The following is a 26,200-nucleotide window of genomic DNA, read 5'->3' as shown; positions in this document are numbered from 1 at the left end:
TAAAATTTATCCTTATTGGTAAGATATTCTCGTTGAGCTCATAATTTAAATTAATTAAACCTAGATAGTGATGATGTATTTTTGGCTGAGTCATATAGTCAAATTTCAAGTATTTTTTCAAAATGGGTAAAACTATAATTTTGAAGCTAGTAATTTTGATACATATTACCAATTGACTTGATTCTATAAAGATCTCAAAGATATTAATTTTTACCAACATAAGATATCACAAAACTTTTCTTTGTTGGTAAGATTTTATAGTCGAACTCGTAATTTAAATTATACCTAGGTAGTGACTTGGTATTTACGGCCAGGTCATTTAGTTAAATTTCGAGTATTTTTTGAAAAATGGGTCTGATTTTGAATTCAAAATGAATCAAAATACGCTAATTCTAACATATCTAAATATGTAGTACACATATATTATTTATATAAGTGTATCTCTTTTCAACATATAAAAAATTTAATTATATGTACAATTTTTTTATTAAAAATATATATTAAAAATGTACGAGACATACTTTTTAAATTAAAAATTGTTTAATAAATAAGGGAATGATCCGTTTATGTACTATGTTTAACTTTATATCTCAAATTCAATTATTTAAAACTAACTCTACAAATATTTTAGTAATTATATCTGAAGTTAAATAAATTATCGCTATTTACGACACTCACATATTATATGTATGATAAAAAACTTAATTAACAGTGTGGTGTAGTGGTAAGGTGATGTGCTTGTAAATGTAAAGACTCAGGTTCAATTTCTTCCAACAACCTTTTTTATATAAATTTAAAGTACATGAGTAAATTAGTCATTTCAATGAGACTTTTTAATCTCATGAATATTATAACCATGTTCTCTTATCTATTATACTAGCATAATGACCCGTGCGAGGCACGAGTTATTTTCTAGAGTTTTTTATGCATGCAATTATAATATTTTTAGTTATATTCTTATTTGTAAATGTTGTATAATGTCTAACTATTTATCTGTGTATCATTTTCATACAAGACATTACTAAATTACACAACATTTCCAATATAGCTCATTAAGAAAAATATATATTCGTGTTTGTGTTGTATAATTGTATTTAATGAATGAATATAAACAGGATAGTCAGTGTACGTTTGAAATGAAACAAATAAATTTAATATATAGAATGTCGTTGGTATGTTTACAGACAAAAAGTTAAAAACTAACATATATGTTAAATACAGAGTAGACAAAAAATTCTGAGTTTTATTTAAATAAATTATATAACTGGTCTATATTATTACTGAATTCTCTACTAACTTACAATTAACTTACTCAATTTAAAAAGATAAAAAATGAATAACTAAATTTAGAATTACTTGCAATCATAATATAAAATAATATAAAATTTACACTACTGTTAATATAAAAGTTAATTTTAATGAAATGTTAGTTTTTGAAATTTAACGTATGTATTTTTGGAAAAATGTTAGTTTTTTTACACTACTCTTAACAAAATAAGATTAAGTTATATATGTCTATGTTAGCATGTGAATTATCGTATGTTACATTTCTTAGGAAATTACGATGGTTTCAATTATTTATATGCTAAATATCTGATTTATGTACATGTATAATCATTATTAATATCTAGTGAGGCAATTGATTACTTAAATAACATGTATTTATAATTATTCAAAAATTAAAATTATGTAATAAATAAATTGCAATAATTTATATATGGTATTCACATTATCACTAACAAATAATCCATATCAGTTTTTATGCGACCGAGTATCATTCATGTAACATAAAAATAAATTATATATTGTAAGACTTATTATTGATGTTCATGATTTTTTTTCAAGAATTTGAAGGAAAAATTGTAATTATATTGTTATTTAAACTATTTTTAAGTTTATTTCACTACAACTATAATATTTCTTCATATAATAATTTGATAATATTGTATACTATTCTCCTAAAATTAAATATTTTTTAATTTGATAAAGTTTTATAAATATTAGTTGAACTGGTTAATTCCTTCAAATTATTGAACAATATATATATATATATATTTTTTAAATAGTATAAAATGTATTGAATCAAATGCTACAATATAGTATAGATATAACTTTTAGTTTGAATAATTCAAAATATTAAAATAATTCAAAATATTTGTACAATATTATCTTGATCAATAAATATTATTTATCTAAAAGAATTCTTTTTAAAATGCTAGTTTTTTTAAAGTGAAAAATGAAAAATAAATCAATTTAATATATTATCGTAGTTTTAACAAATCTCGTGAGATCTCATATAAAATTCAAATATTTTTAAAATCGGGACAAGTCCCAAAACACTATTGCGCTACTAGTGAAGTTAGTAATTTTAATACAAATAATCAATTGACTTGATACTATAAATACCTCAAACACATTAATTTATATTAATATAAGTTATAAAAAAATTTCACATTATTGGTAAGATATTCTCGTCGAACTTGTAATTTAAATTTACTAAACGTAGAATGTGACAATGTTTTTCGTCTAGTCATATAGTCAAATTTCGAGTATTTTTTGAATAAATGGCCAAATTTTGATTTCAAATTCGAAATAAACTAAAATTCATTGACTCATTATAATTCGAACTTATCTAAATATTTAATACCAATCTAGATTATTTATATATAGGTGATTCTATTTTCAATATTTTCTTTAAAAATTATATATGTACATTTTATTTACTTTTTATAATAAAAAATATGTTAAAAATATATGAGATATATTTTCAAACTAAAAAATAATAATAAATAAGATAATAATCCATTTATGTACTATGCCTAACTTTATATCAAGAATTCAGTTCTTTAAAATTAATTGTACAAATATTTAAGTAACTATCATTTTTTTTGCGGAATTCAAGTAGCTATCTTTAAAGTTAAATAAAATATTCTTTTAGCAGACTTACATATTATGTGTATGATAATAAACACATGTGACAATATGGTGCAGTGACACGAGGTTTTATAGAAGAATGACTCAACTTGAGTTTGATTCCCACAAAACACAAGTTTTATATAAATATTAAAAAACAGGGGTAATTTAGTCTTTTCAATGAGACTTTTTAATCTCAAAATATTATCCCCTTATTGTGCTATTATATATATAAGAGATATATAATAGAGCAAGTGGGGGTTTCAATGAGACAATTTAATCAAGTAAAATGACTGTTATACCCCCTAAGATGTAAAAAGACATTTTAACTCCATCCTATTTATTTCGTATTAATACCTCCATTATTATAAGATATTTAATTCTCTACGCATTAATAACTAATTTTTATTAAAACATACTTAATAGCTAATTAATCTATTAACCAATATATATATATATAATACAACAACAAACGAGTTTGTTGAGTAAATTAATCTATATGACTATTATGCCCCTACTTAATATCTATATAATATTTATTTTACATTTATTCTCACAATTAATATTTATTAGTTGACTATTAATATTATATAATATTTGTTGCTCATAATTAATATATATTAATTGACGCATCATTAATATGTTTCACCATTGTGTACTTTATAAATATATTAACGTAAATGTAAAATTCATTTAACTAAATAATCATTTGTTAAAATTTATTAAATTTACATGATTAGTATACACATAAAACATATTTATATATACATAGATATACACATACATACACACACACACATGTATATGTACTTATTCGAACCAGACTAGTATTTTAAAAGTGAATACTCGAATTGAATACTCGGTCGGGCTACTAATTTTTACTCATCAATCATATTTTTGACACAAAAAATAATCTAACCGCAATTATAATATAAACACATAAAATAATCTAAAAAAATCAACGAATTATACATATTTTCATGTTCGTTAATAATTTAATGATATTTATTTCACATTTATTCTTTCAATTAATGCACCATTAATATTTATATTTTTAAATATCACTGAAATATATATCAAAAACTACTTATTTTGATTTAGATTTATGTTTGAGTAATAAGTCCATACATACATATATTTTGTCAATAATATTATTCATAATAATATATCATCCAATACTTATACGTGAGAAACATATCAAACATAAACCTAATTCAAATTAAGTACCTTTTAATATTTCAGTGAAATTTAAAATTTTAAATATTAACATTTATAATTCACGTATTCATATTATAAATTTGATAATTAATAACATATGAGTTAGATGTCAACTGAAAAAAATACTTATGGAGCATACATATGTGCATTGAACTATTTATGCATCTAATTAGATAAATTATATATACTATTGTCACTTTAACTATTATATTTTTATGGTACAAATAAATTCGAATTTAGACAAAGATTAAGAAACTTTTATATATATATATATATATATAGAGTAAAGTTCTATGGAGTCCACCTTTAATTGGAGTCCTCGGAGTCCATATATGTTCTGCAAGTAAAATATAGCTTAAAATATTGCAAAACATATTATTTTTCGACAAACATCACTATTCTATCAAAAATCTTGTAGATTGCATACATTTTACAAGCAGAACATTGCAAAAATATATATTCTACAAAACATGTTTAGTTTGCAGAACATAAATGTTCATGTTGCAGAACATATTGCAGAACATACATATTGTACGGTAAATATATGAGATTTGCATGATTTTGTTGAAGTTATGCTATTTGTGTAACATGTTTTGCAAAATAACACGTTTTACAATATATTTTATTTGCAGAACGTAGATGGACTCCGAGGACTCCGATAAAAAGGTGGACTCCATAGAACTCACCCCTATATATATATATATATATGTATATGTATATCTATAAGTACAATTCAAACTTGTATTGACATTAAGTGTTGTATCACTAATCAATCACATTTTTAACACATCAAATACATAAAATATTTTTAATCACATTTTTAACATACAAACAAATTGAATAATTATGAACAAATCAATATTTTATACATATTTAGAGAATGCCCGTGTATCACACTGGCTAAATATTGTGTTATGTATAAGTAATCGACCTCCAAGATATCTTGTTATTATTCTCTTTAATCGTACAAAGTAAGTTATATACCATTCTATTTCTCAAGTGTTATTTTCTTTGAAATGTATGGTAGAAAATGAATACAGACACACGTATAATTTTTGGCTTATAGCCTTCATTAAACATATGATCGTGTTTATTTCAAAAAAAATATATGATCGTTTTGGTTTATATTGATATTTAGTTGCGACCTTACACGTCACAACTTGAAAGAATGACAGCGACTGAAACAAATAATCTTAGTAATGTTTTTTACTTTTGGTATCAAATGAAACCAGAAGAAGCCTACCATGTTCAGAACTATGTATTTGTTAATATTGAATGAGAGATGTGAAAAGTTATTGAGGTCAAGAATAAATATTCAAATAACAATCAAAAATAAAATTATAAATGTACAAACTACTATATTTTGCAGTATTCTCAAATAAGCACAAACACTTTTACAGCAACCCCCACGGATCACCTTTAGCAGTGGACAACAAGAAATACCACAAATATTTTAAAAGCAACCCACATGGATCGCCATTAGCAGTGGACAACAAGAAATACCACTTCTGACCTATATTGTTTTAGTCAAATTTTCAAGAATACGTTCAACCCAAATATCACCACATCCAAAAAATAACTCATATATATTCAAACAAATACGTACTCAATCCACCGGATAACGACATGCATATATTGTCAATAATTGTAATTAAAACAAATAATCGCAACAACATTGTAATCATACCACAAATACTCATGCTCAAATACACTAATAAATATATCATTTATCCATCAGAAAATAACATAAATATACCATTAGCAATTACAATTATAAAATAAAATTGAATTAATGCAATATAGAGCATGCTCGTGCATTGCACGGGCTATAGAGCTAGTTATATATAGAAGAAAAATAGATTATAGTAATATGATGGACTAATTGTATATATTGGCGGAAATATAAATTTAAAGTACAGGAGTAAATTAGTCATTTCAACGAGACTTTTTAATCTCATGAATATTATAACCATGTTCTCTTATTATATATAAAAGAGAAAGAGATTATAGTAATATGATGGACTAATTGTATATATTGGCGGAAAAAGCCCGTGCGAGACACGTACCTGCATATATATTCAAATATTATTTCGAACAAATTTGCATGTATACAGAAATAATTTTTGAATACGATAAATGATTATTTTAAACTTTTCACTGGATTATGTTACTTTTTTTCATACATATTATTAGAGCTGTTTTAGATAACTTAAGTGGTGAAAACTTATTTTTTATCGTAGAGTTCGATTTTAACCTACCCCGAAAATTTTGAGAATAGACATTTTATTGTAAGCTGTATGATCCTAATTAATAAAAAAAACAAAACTATATCAGTATAACAAAAACATTTGAAGTTTTTTTAGGGATATGTATCAGGTCTCTTCAAGGTCCGGGAGTACTATTCCCGCCCCTGATCCCCGAACATGCCTTGAATCCTAAACGAGGATTCTTTTCATTACCGATCCCCGCCGGAACAGGGATTCCCACGCAGATGCGGGAAATAATTAAAAATAATAATTTTATATTTTTATTATATTTTATAAAGAAAAAACAGTCTGCTAATTCGTAACATATAAAAACATTGATAATATCTCATATTTTTAATATCAAATCATATTAAAATTATTTTGTAATGTAAATGAATGAATAATTAATATATATATTATATTATAATATAAAATTTTGATCAATCAAATTATAGATTATTTTAAAATTATTTTACTTTTTTAAATACTATTTTTATAAAAATTTATTTAATAAAATATATAAAAAAATATAAAAAATATATATAACTCGTTCGTGATATATATATATATATCTGTGTGTGTGTGTTGACTAAAAGAATTTAAAAATGTGAAGTCAATAAAACAAATTGATGAATATGAAGATTTGAAACAAATATGAGGTGGTGACATTTTTTAAATTTTATAATAAAATTATAGAAACTAAATAAAAAGAAGGCACTTAAATAATATAAATTAACATCTTATATACTCAAAAAAGAAAATCATAAAAATAAAATTTATTAAACAGAGAAGACATGGGTTATCTAATTAGAATTTTAAAATTAAACTCAGAAAGTTATGTAGCAAATGGCAGTGATATGAAATGTTTGTGTATGAGGATTGTGGTTCAATTCTGAGTAGATACAACAATATACATAATTTTTTTAAAAATTGTGCGAGAATGACATTTTTATAATTTTTCAACATAAAAGGGCAAAATTGTAATTTCACAGCCATTAAAATGACTTAATTTGCCTCTACTTCTCTTTTAATATATAAAAGGAGATTTATGCCCCGTTTGATATTGCTGTTGCGGACAGCTACAACAGTTTTTTGCTGAAAAACTGTCAGAAAGGTGTTTTGTAAATTCTAAAACTGCTGTCTGGGAAAGCGCTTTTGGTCTAAAAACTTCTGTTAACAAAAGCATATCCCCATACTTTTGGAAAAAGTTGTTTCAGCTTTTGTAAGAAGTAGCTATCAGTTTCACTATCAAACTTTCTCAAAAATATTATTTTTATATATTATCTCAAAATATGCATAAATTAAAAAAATTACAAAACAGTCATCTAATTTTTCCTGACAGTACTTTTTCCACCAACACTTTTTCTCACAACAGAGTAGTTTTCAACGGCCCTACCAAAAAGAGACTTAAATTTTCAAATTTGAGTATGCCAACTAATTACAATCAGGCTAGTATTGGGAAAATAAATAAGGACCCTAGGATTGTTTTCCAAAAAATTGAGAAAGTACATTAAATACTAAATAGAATTAAAAAAATGAGAAATGTTTGTATTGAACGAACTAAAATGAAATAAAGATCGATCAAAGTAAAATAGTAAATCAGTGGGATTATAGATGCTTGAGTCTCGGCAATGCAATCTTTGCATTGAATATAGAGCCCAAATGAGCGGTCACATTTCCCTATAAATAAAATACTACATTTACATCTTGGTTTTCGATTCAGACAACAAGTACCGTGTTTCTTATACACTCCAGAACTGCCAGAGTTTTATACACAGAGGTAAGAAAAATAGCAATGGCTACCCTAAAAGTCCCTGCATCTGTTCCTTCTCCTGCTGAGGATTCTGAACAACTCCATAAAGCTTTTTCTGGTTCGTTCCCTTTCTTAATTCCTCCCCATTTTACGCACAAACACATTAAAAATAGTTTACAGTTATACTTTCATGATCCGTTTTTTAATTTACCGGTGCAATATGTTACATGACCATGATCTCGAATTAACGATCTGTATGTTTTTGTATGCAATGACAATGTATTTTGCTCTGATTTCATTTGAATGTTTTCGTAACTCTTTCCTGATTTAGTGTAATACCGTAATCTGTAAAGTTGATGAACGCGTATTAGTACCAATCTATACAGTTGTAAACTGAACTAATTCAAAGACAATGAACGGTCTAAGCTTCCTACGACCAGGTTTAATTATTATGATTAAATTCCAATGATCTTTGATATTAGACTTAGTTTCGTTTGCTCAAAGCATTATTTTGTGTTTCCTCACTCGAATTTTGGAACTTTATTTGTTTGAATGATAGATCTGATTTTTAAATCTTTATTTTTTGCTTCTAAGTTGTAACTAGTTAAGATTAACGAATTAAGTTGGCTATGCTATACATATTTTAGTCCATTTTTTTATCGATCAATCAAGTCTTACAAATGTATTTTTGCAGGATGGGGAACAAATGAAGCGTTGATTATCCAGATTTTGGCTCACAGAAATGCTTCCCAGCGAAAACTTATCCAAAAAACTTATGCTGCAACCTATGGGGAAGACTTGTTGAAAGCCCTGGACAAAGAACTTTCAAGTGATTTTGAGGTGAACTAACCGAGGAGGCTTGATCATTCTGGTTTTTACATGTTATTGATTGGTTCTTATATCCTGATTACTAAAAATTTGTTTTGATCATTTCTATATATTAAACCAGAGGGCGGTGTTATTATGGACTCCGGTACCAGCTGAGTGTGACGCATTCTTGGCAAACGAAGCCACAAAGATGCTAACGGCAAACAAGTTTGTTATCATGGAAATTGCTTGCACCAGATCTTCCCACGATCTCTTTTTGGTAAGGCAAGCTTATCATGCTCGCTACAAGAAGTCTCTGGAAGAAGACATTGCACATCACACAACCGGTGACTTTCGTAAGGTATAACAATAATTTTCGTTACTTACAGAACAACTTCTTATTACATAGCACCAAGTTTGATGCAAAGTTCACAATTTAAGTCAGTTTTAGTGTCAAGCAGACCCGTAATAACCACTTCTGCAATAACGACTTATTTAATTTTTAGCTCCTACTCAAAATCAATAGTAAATGTGTGGAATTGTTATGGGAGAACCTAGCTTAATCTTGATGTAGAAGAGGGCTCGAGGAAATAAAATGATTCCTTACTCCAAACCTTTGGAGCTTCCTATGTTAATTTCATTTGCACTACAGTCATACCATGCGCTGGATAATCACTTTACGTTGTTCTGTTTCCAATTTATATGCAGCTTTTGGTACCTCTTGTTAGTGCATTTAGGTACGAGGGTGATGAGGTGAATATTACTTTGGCCAAATCAGAGGCTAAGCATCTGCATGAGAAGATATCTGAGAAGTGCTGCAGTGATGACGAGATCATCAGGATCTTGACTACAAGGAGCAAAGCGCAGCTCAATGCAACACTGAATCACTATAACAATCAATTTGGAAATGCTATTAACAAGGTAATTTAGTTTTATAAAAAGTGCTTCTATTTATATCTTGTATAAAGACTAAAGTTGATACAGTTTTTTTTCCCAATCCAACTTCCCTACCACGTGGTAAAATGAAATTTCCATGCTCTCTTCAGGTACTATCGTACCTCCTGTGAGTTCTAGCACTTTATGTTCTACAAGGATATTTTAGATAAGATATTTATTAAGTGTGTATAATATAGAAGATACTCTAAGCTGTTCACGTATGAGGAAGTTAAACAAGTCATATCGAAAAGAAAATTAGAAAAAACCAGATGAAGATTTTGACGTCTCATTCTTTTAGTCTTGTCAGTTCTATACAAGTTTAAATGCCCTTTAAAACATTAGTAGATGAACATTCTTGTAGGATCTGAAAGCTGATCCAAAAGATGAGTACCTCGCTTTGCTTAGGGCAACTATAAAGTGATTGACTTATCCGGAGAAGTACTTTGCAAAGACTCTTCGATTGGCTATTAACAAGCTGGGGACAGATGAGTGGGCTCTTACTCGTGTTGTCACCACCCGGGCTGAGGTTGACATGGACCGTATCAAAGAAGAATACCAGCGCAGGAATAGCATCCCTCTGGATCGTGCAATTGCTGGTGACACTTCTGGAGACTATGAGAAGATTCTCCTGGCCTTGATTGGGCATGGTGACTGCTGAATAAATGTTTCCTTCAAGCAATTTCATCTTATAAAGTTATTATTAATCTTGTTATGTGTCAATTCATCCAACGATCTCAGAATGCTTCAGTTTTCAACTGTTCTAAATGTTAAGGTTTATAACCCAAGTGGGTAAACATTTTGTTATTTACCTATTCATTATGACCTGTTTGGTTTATGTTGTGTAATTGCAACAGGTCTTACTGTTTACTCAATTTTAATTGCTTGCTCCATTATGGTCCATGTTATATTAGTTTTGTAAGGCAGAGCATTTATCTAAAAGAATCAGATGTTTTGCATTTAGATCATAACATGTAATAAATATTTTGATAGTACTAGAATTCTCATCGCATTCAGGCTGGGGAGATTTTTATTGTTATAAAAAACCCCTTCTCCTTGCCCCTCGCATTCACTAACTCGAACCTTTTATGCAGCACAAAACCCTATCCCTCTGAGTCCTGATCACTGTTTAACTTTTGTAAGTTCAGTTTATTTTTTCTAATCCAGCCAAGTCCTTGAGAAGATATAGGTACTTCATCCCAAATTAATAATTAACTGTGATCAAATTGACACCGTAACAATGTAGTCGATTCAATTATTGCGCCTTTTTGGCAAATCAGTAGCTTAAGCAGATAACAAGATTCTGCTCAACTTTTCGTGCTCTGTTTGGGTATATTACTTGATGGACAAAACTGCAAACTTAAATGCTGAAAAACATGAAGTTAACGCAGACGTAATTTTTTCCTTTCATTTGATATGTGATCCAGCGGTTGCATCATTTTATGTTTTTTCATATTTTTTATTCAATACTTAAAAGTTTAAGTAAAATGAAATATGATCGGTGATTATTATGATCTTTGGAGCATCAACTACGGCTGACACTTCTAAAAACTCCAGAAAGACTTATACTCGAGGGGTCATGCACATAGTTGGGGAAGCTCCGAAAAGGACCAAGACTAGAGTATCAATTGTCATTCAATGATTTTAATATGGAAAGGGTTAAGTTTCCTAAGTTATCTCATGATTATCCTCTAGTCATAACACCTATCACAGGGAACAACCCTATAAAGAGAATCCTTGTAGACAATGGAGTATCAGTTGACATTTTGCTTTCTGATACCTTTATAAGGATGAGACACAACGATTCTTAATGAACCCGATTGATATGCCGATTTATGGGTTCGCTGGAGTCGAATGTCTCGTTGAAGGAATAATTAAACTATCTTTGACAATGGGTCAGGAGCCAAAGCAACCTACACAAATGTTGAACTTCATGGTGGTTAAGGCTGGGTCAACGTATAATGCAATCATGGGGAGGACAGACATATATGCCTTCATGACAGTCCCCTCATCCTACCATTCAGTGATTATATTTTCAACAAAGAACGGAGTAGGAGAAGAAAGGGGAGACCAGAAGATGGAAATGAGCTGTTATGTAGCCTCACTAAGGGCAGATGGAACCGGGGGCAGGTGATGCCCATTGAAGATATGGAAATCTGTGAGAATGATGAGAAACGAGGAAAATCGGCAGAAAATTTTATTTCGATTCATTTGACTCCCAAAGATCTCGTGAAGATAACTTTCATTGGAGCGTTGTTGGAGGAGTCCCTCAAAGGAAAGTTAATAAAGTTCTTGCAAAAAAGTAGTGATGTGTTTTCATAGTTGGCGGCATATATGCCTGATATTGATCCTGAGTTAATCACCCACAAGTTGAATGATGATCATAATCGGAAGACTGTGTGTGGCACCCTCCAAACCCGGGTCAGAAGTTTGGGGTCCACAATACATACACAATATATAAACTTGTATAAGACATATTATTTGCAATGACCCTTCTTTACATAACCACGGATCGCAACAGGTTAAAGTATGAAAACAAGCCACAACCTTAACTTTTATTATATCGTACCAAATCCCAACTAATTTAACTTACAACTGATAATAAAATTTTTCTTACAATCTTACTATCTCACTACCGCAATAAGCTCCTTCTAGCTCGATCCAACTCAATCTAGAATCCTAGCTCGTGCATTGAACTGGGAAACTTTTGCTATCAACCGTATCCTTCTTAACTGTAGAATACATAAAAAGATTCGCAAGAGTGAGCTAACTAGCTCAGCAAGTCACAATGACAATAATTGGGGTTAATCAATTATTAAACAAGATGATTCAGAGGAATCAAGTTTATTGCTAGACAATCATTAGAATTGGATATTCATTTTAAGTTTTAAAACCAAGGTTAGGCTGCTGATCAGTCACGCACTAACCCTGAGCATAGCACACAGCACTGCTCTCACTACTGGATCCAAGGCACACATTGGCCTAAATTGACCATAGATATGGTCTGACCACGAATCTGGTCCACATATATAAAAAAAAACTATCCAATTCTAAAGCAGTTCAATATGATAAACAATATAATTCGATAAACAAGATCATAATCAATGATGGTTAAGCACTTGAATAAAAGCGTAAAGAAACTCATGGATATCTCAAGGGTATATCAAGGTATGTATAAGAAATGGTTTCCAGCTTGCAAAGGATTAGGTATTCGACTAATAATGATTTTTCAAGGTATAGTTCTTTGATGTTATAAAGAATGGTTGTAGTATAAAAGTTTCTGGTTTTCAAACAATTTTGTTCCAGTAATTGGTGTTTGGTAGTTATACATTTGGGGAGTAGTATCATATTTGTGTGATTTGGTGTCTGAGGATCAACAAAGGATGGTTTACAAAGAGTAAGGCTTATGGCTCAAAATCAAGAAAATCAGAGTACAAGGTTAAACAGTTTAAAGCACTTGCATTATAAAACATGAGTTATGTTTAATAATAGCGACATGTTATGAAACAGTTCGAAAAATATTGGTAATAGATCTGGGAGAAAAGTTCAGAAATACTTGCCTTACAGGATTTACAACTATTACTGATAAATTCTGAGCCGACTCTGCCGCTCAGGCTTTAACGTCCAACCACTAGATCCCATTGGATTCGACTTCGATACTCAGGTTTTTCTGTTGAAACTCTACTGAGCTCGTTGACTGATTGCTAGGTTATCTTTAGTCCATCATCCACTTTCAGTGTTCCCGACTATAACCTATAGGGTCGAAATACCCTATGTTAGACGTCTAGGTATGCTTGACATATCCTCGATACTAATTCTTACCCAACGATATTCAAACCCGATTCGTAATTATTCATATTAGAATAACACAGACAACAATTAGGGTTCACATTCTCGAAATCGATCCATTGTTCGTTTTCAGAAAATACGTATACTCGTCATTTTATGAAATTAAGGTTACGGTGTTTTAGACAAAACATACAACACAACATACAATCAGGTTCTGTATAAAACATACGTATATGTATTTACTTATACTCGCTCGACGTCCCGATAATCCTCGGATGCGCTTCCGTATTTCCGTAGTTCGATTTTCCGGAAATCGGGCAGCGTCCCCTTTGTTTATCGGACTACCCGTCGAAACATCCATCGACGTCAATTCAATAACGACAATCCAATCACAATTCGTCAACTAAATTACGTACTCGACTTAATATAAAATCAAATTCTCGTTTCAAAAATAATTTCATGAATCAATTGATTTATTTTATGAAAATTAGGACTCAGAATAAATTCATCACCGTCCACCGTCGGCTCGCCGGGGCTCATCGCCGACGGCGGTAAAATTCGTCGGTACCCGACAAATTTCGGGTTTCCACACGGAATTTCACCGATTAAATATAATTTTCCATACAAAATTGATTTATTTCATGAATTGTAATCAATAATTCCTGCAAAAATAAGAAATAATTCAGAAATAATCGAGATAACACAACAGACACAATTACAACACAACACTGCCACACACACGCGTGTTAACACACGCAACCACTGCACAGGGCCATCCCACCGCAGAATCGATGGTAACTCGCAAGAACAGGAAAAACAATAGCAAGGGAACCAACACAGTACCACACGCGATTACACGCGCATAGGAGGGAGGAGAGTCGGCGACAAGGTCACCGGAAACGGAATGAAGACGGCGGCATAATTACCGGGGAAGAAGTGGATTCTGGCGAGAAGAGCATGGAACAAAAAGAAACCGAGGGCATCTATATATCTATATGTATATATCTGATATTGAGAGAGAAAAGGAAGTGTAGAGAGGGGAGAGACAAATTGAGAATGAGGGCTTTCTGTCGATGAAAGAACAGGGGAGGGGTGGGGTGATGTTTTGTTTATTTATTTATTTATTTTTTTTGAACACAAAATCAGCCATAATTCGCTGCCACGTTTTTGCTGAATAACTAATATCCTGACACGTGTTCTCCCCTATCTGATAGCCTCGTTTTATCCTGATTTTTGGCAATTTAACAAACAATCACGCGAATGAAAATAACCCATAAAATTACCAAATTAATTTTAAAATATCATAAATAATTCAAAGTTATTAAAAATAAATTTCCATGATTTTTAAATCATTTTTGAGAAGCAACTCGTACCCGTATTTCATAATTAACGAACCGAGCTGCACTTACAAGACATTCAGAAAATTACGAAAATAATCTTAAAATATTACAAATATCCCGAAGTTCACAAAAACATAAATTTCGTAATTTTAAAATAATTTCTGAAATGCAGTTTATACCCGCTTTTAGCAATTAAACGAAACAACGCGTGGGTAAAAGTGATCCCAAAAATTTCCAAAATAATTTTAAAATTCCCAGAATATTCCCGACTTATATAAATATGAGTTTCGTAATTTTTGAAGAATTATGGAATTTAATATGGAATTTACACTTAAATATGATCAGAAAATCATACAGGGTTAAATAATTAATAAAATATTTATTTCTAAATTTTGTAAAATCCAAAAAATAATTGTTGCAATTATAAAACCATAAAAACAATTTTAAGGACATTCCAGATATTTATGCAATTAAATTGCACTGAATCCATTTTTGAAATTGAAAGTAATTCAATACAACTCTATAATTAATTCTGCGGACAACTTGGTACCTCATAAATCACACATAGATAATAATCACACAACACATAGCAGTCACAACCAATACACATATTTTATTTATTTAATAATTTCCATAATCACATATTTAAATAATTCAAAAATACACGAGTCGTTATATCCTTCCCCCCTTAAAAAGATTCTGTCCTCAGAATCTGGTCTAACTAAACAAGTGAGGATATTTGTCAAGCATATCTGACTCTAGTTCCCAAGTAGACTCTTCTACTCGAGGGTTTTAAACGTACTTACTATGGATATACTCTCATTTCCAAGAACTCGCCTTTAACGATCAAGAATTTGGATCGATCACTATATGCAGAACACACTTGGACAAGAGCTCATTGACTCCTAATCAGTCACTTAATTCAAATTAAATATTTATCGCTTTAATATTAACAGGTCAAACACATTATATGTACACACTGTTGTAACGGTAACATTAACTCATGAACAACTTTACCTATATTTATTAATACCCCGAATGGTTTACTAATTTTAGGACTTAACCTGTCCCTTCTACTCAGACTTATTCAGTCTCTTACAAGATGAAACTTGTACTAACACTACTGGTCCTATTTCTATACTCTTACTCTCTCTCGATACAAATCCACTTTTTTTTTCTTTGTCTACTCCGAGCTGCTTCAATCAATATTATTATGCCCTTGATGTGTTGAATTAACGTAGGATTTAACAACTTTCTTTCTCCCACTTTATTTTAATAAAAATTGGGATCTACACTTGTGTTCACACGAAGCTTAATAAAGTGGCATTCCAAAGCTGACATCGATGATACATGATCATTCCAGTTTTTCCTTAAAACTCAACTTCTCCACATATCTTACATTTCCTGAATCACTTCTATACGTTGACTCTCCGTTTAAGGATGGTAGGCGGTGCTCATTTTCAACTTGATTTCCAAACATTTAAACATCTCTTAATCTTTTCTATCAGTTAAGGCTAAAAAGTAATCCCATAGATTCACGTATTATCACCTTTAAGTATTTGAACTTCAGATTTCACTCTTTCCAATTCGTTTATTAACTCCTCGGTGGTCTTAATTACATCCAATCCTTTCTGTCGGCATACTGCATATATTACCATATGGCTTTGCTTAGGTAGTTGTTAATGGATCAATTCCGAATCTTTTGTTAATCTTAGTCAAAATTTCATTCTTGAAGACTCAACGTATAGTTCCCTGAATAGCTGAAGACGTTATCAATAAATACAATTCACTTGTCTGAGTACTCCTTATACAACATGTTACTTAATTCCTTATAGACAACTGATACACTTGTTATTTCACATAATATCACCGGAGCTTGCAATACTCATAACTTATTTTAATCATAATCTCTGTTATGTCCTCGGGTTGGATCTTAAGTTAATTCTCAATACATAACACACTTCTTGAATCATGTCTCATAAGTAATCAATTCTTTATAGGGTCTCACTTCTTCTTATTCATTGTTTTGTTAAACTCCCGATAATCAGTACATACTCTTATCATTTCATTTCTTTTCTACATGAACATCACTGGCACCCTTCACGATTCACTTCTTGTAAAACAACTCCCTGGGCCTGCCTTATCCACTAGGCCTCCAATATTTCACCTTTATTCTTTGACATATCCAACACTTCCTAATCCATCTTGAAATTTCCTTCTTATACCTGGTTATCACTATTTTTCTTTAAATTTCTATATATCTTGGCATCTCTTCAATAGATTAAATACTTTATATTGTGAATTCCCTATGGAATCTCATTTCTTAATTCTTCTGCTTGTAACATCCAAGTGCTGGAAGAAAATCGGGGGATATCGTGATCGTTCTCCCGAGCGCATAAATTTCCTCTTACTAACTGCTAACATCGCGATCCATTATCTTCTCTTGACATCTTCTTATCTTTTCCTTAACAACTTCGACTGAAAGGTCATACTATCCATCCTCGCTCCTTTTTGGATTATAAACTCTGACTTCTGATTCCAACTTCTAAAATTCCATGAAAAAAAATTCTTCTGGTACAGTTGATATGTTCGTTTTCTCCTTTTTGCTTATCGCTTGCCTCTATATTTGCTTTTCCCCGTGAGTACATACTTCAAACTTTTATAGTCCGCGTAGATCTTACACTTTTCTCCATACATATCATGTTTCCCAATCTTTCAAAGCGAATATTACTACTGTTAGTCCTAATTATGAGTATGATACTTCTGCTCATAAGGTTTCAGTTGTCTGGGTGCATATATAATAATTTTATTGTGCTGCATCAATACACATCCTACTCCCTTATGAGAAGCATCACTATAAATTACCAAATCTCCTTGGTACCTTCAAAGTGATAAAGCAGGTACTGTAACCATTCTTCTTTTAATTCCGCAAAACTTTCTTCACCCTTCTCAATTTCATATAGACTTCTTTCTTTTTCTGGTTAGCTTTGTCAAAGGTATCACAACTTTCAAGAAATCTTGTACAAATTTTCAATAATAACCGGTCCAGGGTAAAACTTCTTACTTTTATTGGTGCTTTTGGCCTTTCTTTATTCATAGTAACTCTAATTTCTACTGGATCTCCTTTGGTCTCCTCCTCACTGATTACTTATGATTTCTACCATCAAAACTTCCACCTTGCAAACTTTATATACGACTGCTTTCTTCTCCGACTCCTCAGTTGCCATTAAATGCTTCGCATGGTCCTTCGTTGACTTTAAGTAACACAAATACAACCCATCCAGATATTCCTTAAAGATTCTGTACATCAAGTTTTAATATTATTGGTATATTGATTAATTCAAATGATACTACTAGAACTTTATAGCAACAGTACTCAGTTCTGGAAAATTATCCTTGATATGTCCATAAGTTCAATCTCCAATTGATAACGCCCAAATCTTAAATCAATTTTAGAAAATACTTTGCTTCTTCTGTTTGATCAAACAAATCCGTAGTTCGAGATAACAAATACTTACTCTATATAGTAAACTTGTTGAGCTTTCTTTAGTCGACGCATACTCTCATGTTTCCATTTTCTTATTAACAATTAGTACAAGTGCATCTCATGGGATACACTGGGTCTAATCGCTTTTTCTTCTAGTATCTCTTGCCTCTACTTTGCTAACTTTCTTATTTTAACTGGTGCCATTTTATGTAAGGCCTTGATCACTGGCTTCGTCTCAGGTGCTAAGTCAATCGCGAGCTTCATTTCTCTATCTGGAGAAAATGCCGATAACTCATCTAGAAACATATCTTGAAACTCCTTAATTTCTATAAAATCTTCAAATTTTGTTTACTTCTGACTTTTATTTATCTAATAATCACCATAATGCTCACATCTTGATCACCGTAATCATCGTTAACAAATTCTTTACCTTCTTTCATCTTCTGAACCTCATCATCTTCTCATTTGGCGTTCTCAGAATTATATATATTTTTTTCTTTCATCACGATGGTCTATCCGGATATCACGCTTTAATAGTTAATTCACTCCTTAGAATAATATCAAATCCATACATATTATTGTCATAAATCTCATTTTCACCATTGGCACTCATTTACTTAACCAATACATATTCTTGAATTTGCTAGTCCTTTAATCATAATCTTATCAGTTCAACGAGGTAAATCATCTTGTCAACAATACCTTGAGAGATAAACGATCATATCGCTCCCACATCTTTCAATAATTTAACGCATAGGGTATCCACAATAATCATTCACGTCATCACATCCGTATTCTAAATAGCATACTTCACAAGAAAATTGCAAATGCTCGTTCTCGGAGACGTATTTCTTGTTGGAGTAGATTCCATTGACTCTAAGTGCATCTCTGGCTAGGGCAAGTAATTTGCAGTCCTCGTCATATGCCCTTGTTTCCTTTTCATGCATGAGAGGTAGATGGAACTTTACCCGCTTGGTTCATAATATGTTGACTTTTGTTTGAAAAACTCTTGCAAAGGACGATAGTACAATGAGACAACTAGAAGGATTCACAATTCAACAACAATTAGAGTTGAAAAGAAAGAAGAAACAAGGATTTGAATATGAATGAGACAACCACATTGGTACTTAAGATGGCCAGTCTTTCATACCATATGGCATACAGCACATGATGAGGTGGCGTTCCACCCGACTCTTCGTCATTCTGACAAAGTGTCTCACCATAATACTGTTTGTCCCAATCAGAAAGCAAACCTTGAGGGAAACAATTAAATTTGAAAGAAATGCAATATCCTCCTTTTCGATATCATATCAAAGAGTTTATTTAAGAAAAGAAATTCATACATTTTTAGGAATTAAGAAGGAATATACGATAAAATGCCTTCACAAATTAAGCATTATGATAGATTCTTACTTTCTAAGTCTTGCGTCCTTAACATCGCACCTACACATACAATACTTTAACAACTGGATCATAATGGCGTTCCTACCAGATAACTTCGAGTTTCCTCTTTTTAATTTAGGATAACCGCAAATCATTCAACATAACGATCCTTTTGTTAATAATATTCTTCTTTTGGAAAGATTTAGAAATCTTCCCAATCTTCTTCGGTCATGCTCCGGCTTCTGTTAAATCAATGAATTCTTCGAACTCTGATAGTCCTAGTAATCGAATGTATAGTAACTCTGTATGCTGATTCTGTTGTAAATTTTGTCAAACAATATGTGCATCTTATTGTTAGGAATAATCAACTCCTTCATAATCGTTGGTTACTTGGTTCTCTGAATTAACTAAGTCGGAAATAAGTATCCTTCAAGGCAATCCGGGTCTTTTAACAAACAAGAAACTCAAGTAGTAACTTGACAACCAAGGTTTAAAACTTATTTTATTCAAAAAGGCTTTTAGACATTTTGTAAGGAAAATCTTTTTCGAAAACTTGTTAAAAATTTTGAAAATCACAAATCTGGTTGTCTTTACTATATGAGTTGGTTGTTGTCCTTCCGACCTATAATAAGGTACCAAATTAAAGAAACAATCACATAAAGGTCCGTTCACTTCGATCTACCTTTTCTCCTTTATCGAGTCCATTTGCCTTCCTTAATCGATGAAAACTTCAGTTGTTGTTGCATGTTACCTTATTCGTAGCTTCACATCAAAGCTCTCATACTGGTAATACTTCCATCATCAACTTTGCAATTGTTAAGGGGAACAGACTATCCAATAGTCAACAACTCTATTTTATAGAACCAAAATTTACTCATATCACATCACATCACTACTTTACATATCGCATTTATCATAGCACCATCATTTAATTCTACGAAAATTCCAGATCTATACTTTTCTCTCTAACTTTTTTTCAAAACTCCTCTAGTCCATCCCACCAACTAATCACGGGTGGTCTATTCACTAGTGGCCTCGTTTAATCTGGTAACAGCTATCTTCCGAAACACTTAAATCTTCTTCTAAACTTCTTCTCACCTTTATTTATATCTCAAATACTCACCATTTACTATAACACCCGAATCCGCCCTCGTAGGTACAATTGCTTCATAGGACAAGTTCTAAACTGGGGGTATAGAACTGGGTGTAAGGTAAACTGAAGAGATACACTCACAACCGAATGTCCAGTAGAATAAGAATAAACGAATGGAGGTTCTTAAATAGGTAGTCTCATATCAAGAGGTGGTAGAATAATGTAGAATAACTTAAAAAGGTGCAACTGTCATAACAGAAAGTAGTACCATTAATACTGATGGATGAACAAGGTGCAAATCAAATCTGGAAGAAGATGACGATCCTCGAACGGAAAGCTCCAAATGATCAAATGATACAGAGAAATCAGAATCTACCATTGCCGTTGTCAGGAAATCACATTGCAAGCTAAAAATCCTGAATCGCCACACGAACCGTGCCGGAAACCTACTATATAGTCGCACTCAACCTCACAACGTCCTATCTTTATATTCCCTATTTCTAATCCTAACCCTCTACCCAATCCCGACAACCTAGGATTGTTTTAGTGACTTATAACCTGTAGCTCTGATACCAATATGTGGCACCCTCCAAACCCGGGTCAGAAGTTTGGGGTCCACAATACATACACAATATATAAACTTGTATAAGACATATTATTTGCAATGACCCTTCTTTACATAACCACGGATCGCAACAGGTTAAAGTATGAAAACAAGCCACAACCTTAACTTTTATTACATCGTACCAAATCCCAACTAATTTAACTTATAACTGATAATAAAATTTTTCTTACAATCTTACTATCTCACTACCGCAATAAGCTCCTGCTAGCTCGATCCAACTCAATCTGGAATCCTAGCTCGTGCATTGAACTGGGAAACTTTTGCTATCAACCGTATCCTTCTTAACTATAGAATACATAAAAAGATTCGCAAGAGTGAGCTAACTAGCTCAGCAAGTCACAATGACAATAATTGGGGTTAATCAATTATTAAACAAGATGATTCAGAGAAATCAAGTTTATTGCTAGACAATCATTAGAATTGGATATTCATTTTAAGTTTTAAAACCAAGGTTAGGCTGTTGATCAGTCACGCACTAACCCTGAGCAAAGAACACATCACTGCTCTCACTACTGGATCCAAGGCACACATTGGCCTAAATTGACCATAGATATGGTCTGACCACGAATTTGGTCAACATATATAAAAAAAACTATCCAATTCTAAAGCAGTTCAATATGATAAACAATATAATTCGATAAACAAGATCATAATCAATGATGGTTAAGCACTTGAATAAAAACGTAAAGAAACTCATGGATATCTCAAGGGTATATCAAGGTATGTATAAGAAATGGTTTCCAGCTTGCAAAGGATCAGGTATTCGACTAATAATGATTTTTCAAGGTATAGTTCTTTGATGTTATAAAGAATGGTTGTAGTATAAAAGTTTCTGGTTTTCAAACAATTTTGTTCCAGTAATTGGTGTTTGGTAGTTATATATTTGGGGAGTAGTATCATATTTGTGTGATTTGGTGTCTGAGGATCAACAAAGGATGGTTTACAAAGAGTAAGGCTTATGGCTCAAAATCAAGAAAATCAGAGTACACGGTTAAACAGTTTAAAGCACTTGCATTATAAAACATGAGTTATGTTTAATAATAGCGACATGTTATGAAACAGTTCGAAAAACATTGGTAATAGATCTGGGAGAAAAGTTCAGAAATACTTGCCTTACAGGATTTACAACTATTACTGATAAATTCTGAGCCGACTCTGCCGCTCAGGCTTTAACGTCCAACCACTAGATCCCATTGGATTCGACTTCGATACTCAGGTTTTTCTGTTGAAACTCTACTGAGCTCGTCGACTGATTGCTAGGTTATCTTTAGTCCATCATCCACTTTCAGTGTTCCCGACTATAACCTATAGGGTCGAACTACCCTACGTTAGACGTTTAGGTATGCTTGACATATCCTCGATACTAATTCTTACCCAACGATATTCAAACCCGATTCGTAATTATTCATATTAGAATAACACAGACAACAATTAGGGTTCACATTCTCAAAATCGATCCAGTGTTCGTTTTCAGAAAATACGTATACTCGTCATTTTATGAAATTAAGGTTATGGTGTTTTAGACAAAACATACAACACAACATACAATCAGCTTTTGTATAAAACATACGTATATGTATTTACTTATACTCGCTCGACGTCCCGATAATCCTCGGATGCGCTTCCGTATTTCCGTAGTTCGATTTTCCGGAAATCGGGCAGCGTCCCCTTTGTTTATCGGACTACCCGTCGAAACATCCATCGACGTCAATTCAATAACGACAATCCAATCACAATTCGTCAACTAAATTACGTACTCGACTTAATGTAAAATCAAATTCTCATTTCAAAAATAATTTCATGAATCAATTGATTTATTTTATGAAAATTAGGACTCAGAATAAATTCATCACCGTCCACCGTCGGCTCGCCGGGGCTCATCGCCGACGGCGGTAAAATTCGTCGGTACCCGACAAATTTTGGGATTCCACCCGGAATTTCACCGATTAAATATAATTTTCCATACAAAATTGATTTATTTCATGAATTGTAATCAATAATTCCTGCAAAAATAAGAATTAATTCAGAAATAATCGAGATAACACAACAGACACAATTACAACACAGCACTGCCACACACACGCGTGTTAACACGCGCAACCACTGCACTAGGCCATCCCACCGCAGAATCGATGGTTGATAAGTGGATTTTATATCCACTTGGAATGCTTTATTACAAGCTTAAATTGGTATTTTGGACTCAAGTTGTTGGTATTTTGATGTGTTTTTGTGTTAATGCATTTCAGGTATCAGTTAAATGAAGAAAAGAGCTTTTAAAGGAAATATGATGAAAAGTGATCAGAATTGGAATCCAAGGCCATTTTCAAGTTGTAGAGAATCTCAACAGCTTCGCGTGGGCAGTGGAATCGCCTAATTCTGACGAGTAGAACTCAAGTTATGGTCAAAACAAGATTCATCAGAATATTTTTCCAGACAGTAGCTGAGCGCCCGCTCAGAGAGCTGAGCGCCCGCTCAGGAGAGCTGAGCGCCCGCTCAGGAGAGCTGAGCGCCCGCTCAGGAGAGCTGAGCGGCCGCTCAGGACGCGGCTGGTCGCTGATTTTACTGAAAAAGCCTTTTTTGAGTGGAATTTGACGATTTTAAGGGCCCAGGTCCACTAGGGGCGTATATATACTTAAAATAAGGGTTTTCATCATCCGGGAAGATTGGGATACCAAGGAGAAGACCTAGAAGCACAGAACAACTCCAAAAAAGAAGATTTTATTTTCAACTTGTGATTGTTTGAATTAGTTGTAACTTTGGATGCTCGTTTTCGTTCTTGTTGAACCTAGATCTCGTTTATTCGTACTTTGATTATTATTTAGTTTATTAAGACCTTGTTTATACCATGCTTTCATTGGAACCCATGGTGACGATGAGTTCGATTATGGGCTAATCGTTGTCATGGGATTCTAGTGGATTTACTTATGGATTTCAATAGTTAATTGTTTCGATATCTTGGTGTGTGGTGATTGATTAATATCCTAGTATTGGTTGTGCTTATTCATTTTATGTGCGTAGCTAACATATAAGATAGTGTGTTAATCTCTATTGAAGCGACAATGAATATATATGTATGTGTATACATGATTCATAGGTAACTCTAACCGTTTTACTTGCCCTATGTAATCAAGATAGATAACTTGTGCTTAAACCGTTATGTTGTTAAATTATATAGACATATAGGGTCTCAATATAATTGGTGCATATTCAGCTTCTATCTCTTTTGTGGATGTCTGGTAGAATGGTACTCGTGCAATGAAAGTTGGCGTTTATCAGTTTCGTGTTATCTGATTAGTGTCATCACCATCACATGCTAAGGTTAAGAACAATAAGGCTATTGAATGAAGTATTTAATGAAGTTAGGATCCCATGTTTGACATATATAGTAATTCAACTTCAATTCTCTTAGTTAATGTTATTTAGTATAATCTCTTAGTTTAATAAAAACCCAATTTGTTATTTGTGTTAGCATTGAGCGATAACCATACATTGTTGCATAGGTGCATAAATTGAACTTAACCTAAACCAGTCTCTGTGGGAACGAATCTGATTTATATCTTATACTACTTGTGAACGCATATACTTGCGTGAATATTAGCACGTGTTTTCGCCCTAACAAGTTTTTGGCGCCGCTGCCGGGGACTTGTTGTTAATTTTTAGTTTATGTGCTTGTCATCAGTGGTTGTTAAAGTTCAGTGACTCGGATTGTTTTACTTTCACGGTTTACTTGTTTGTGTTTCAGGTACTCATTACAATGGGAGATCCAGTAGCACGAACGAGAGCTTTGATGGATTTTTCTCAACCCAAGATCAGTGACATTCGATCTAGCATTATCCGACTAGCTATCACATCTAATACCTTTGAGATCAAGCCTGGCATAATTCAATGGGTGCAGAATTCAATCCAGTTTGGGGGTTCTCCAACGGAAGATCCCAATACACACATTAGGGATTTCATAGAGATCTGCGACACCTTCAGGTTCAATGGTGTTTCTGAAGATGCTGTGAAGATGAGACTGTTCCCATTCTCTCTGAGGGACAAGGCTAAGAGCTGGTTACACTCTCTACCATCTGGTTCGATTACTACTTGGGAGGATCTTGCTCAGAAATATTTTACTAAATTCTTCCCTATGGCGAAGACAGCTGTAATCAGAAACGCTATTACTCCATTTGCGCAGCGAACGGGAGAATCGCTAAGCGAAGCTTGGGATCGCTACAAGGAGATGCTTAGGAAGTGTCCTCATCATGGAATTCCTGATTGGATGATCATCACTTCTTTTTACAATGGGTTGGGAGCACAGTCCAGACCCATGCTCGATGCAGCATCAGGCGGAGCATTATGGGCAAAGAGCTATGAGGAAGCTTATGATCTAATTGAACTGATGGCTGCTAATGAATATCAGTATCCAACCCAGAGATATCCACAGGGCAAGGTAGCAGGAGTTCTTGAAGTGGATACAGCTACGGCTATCACTGCTCAACTAAAGGCGTTGTCTATGAAGATCGATTCTCTGGCTAACTATGGTGTTAAACAGATAAATAGTGTTTATGAGCTGTGTGCCGGCCCGCATGTGATGGAGCAATGCGCTATATCTAGTGACTCAGCTTAGTTTC

General features: G+C 32.4%; 1 non-coding gene and 1 pseudogene across 1 annotated transcript; one reads left to right on the top strand and one right to left on the bottom strand.

Annotated features, from left to right (window-relative positions):
- The first annotated feature begins 7,995 nt into the window (after positions 1–7,995).
- LOC141712735 (annexin D2-like) lies at positions 7,996–10,763 on the top strand (annotated as a pseudogene).
- Positions 10,764–25,731: 14,968 nt separating this feature from the next.
- On the bottom strand, positions 25,732–25,838 carry LOC141715568 (small nucleolar RNA R71). Its single transcript, XR_012572325.1, has one exon. It is a non-coding gene; the product is annotated as a small nucleolar RNA R71 (small nucleolar RNA).
- Between the last annotated feature and the right edge of the window lie 362 nt (positions 25,839–26,200).

Source organism: Apium graveolens, chromosome 3, assembly GCF_009905375.1.
Source record: "Apium graveolens cultivar Ventura chromosome 3, ASM990537v1, whole genome shotgun sequence".
Classification (NCBI taxonomy): Eukaryota; Viridiplantae; Streptophyta; class Magnoliopsida; order Apiales; family Apiaceae; genus Apium; species Apium graveolens.
This window is presented reverse-complemented; position numbering and strand designations above follow the sequence as displayed.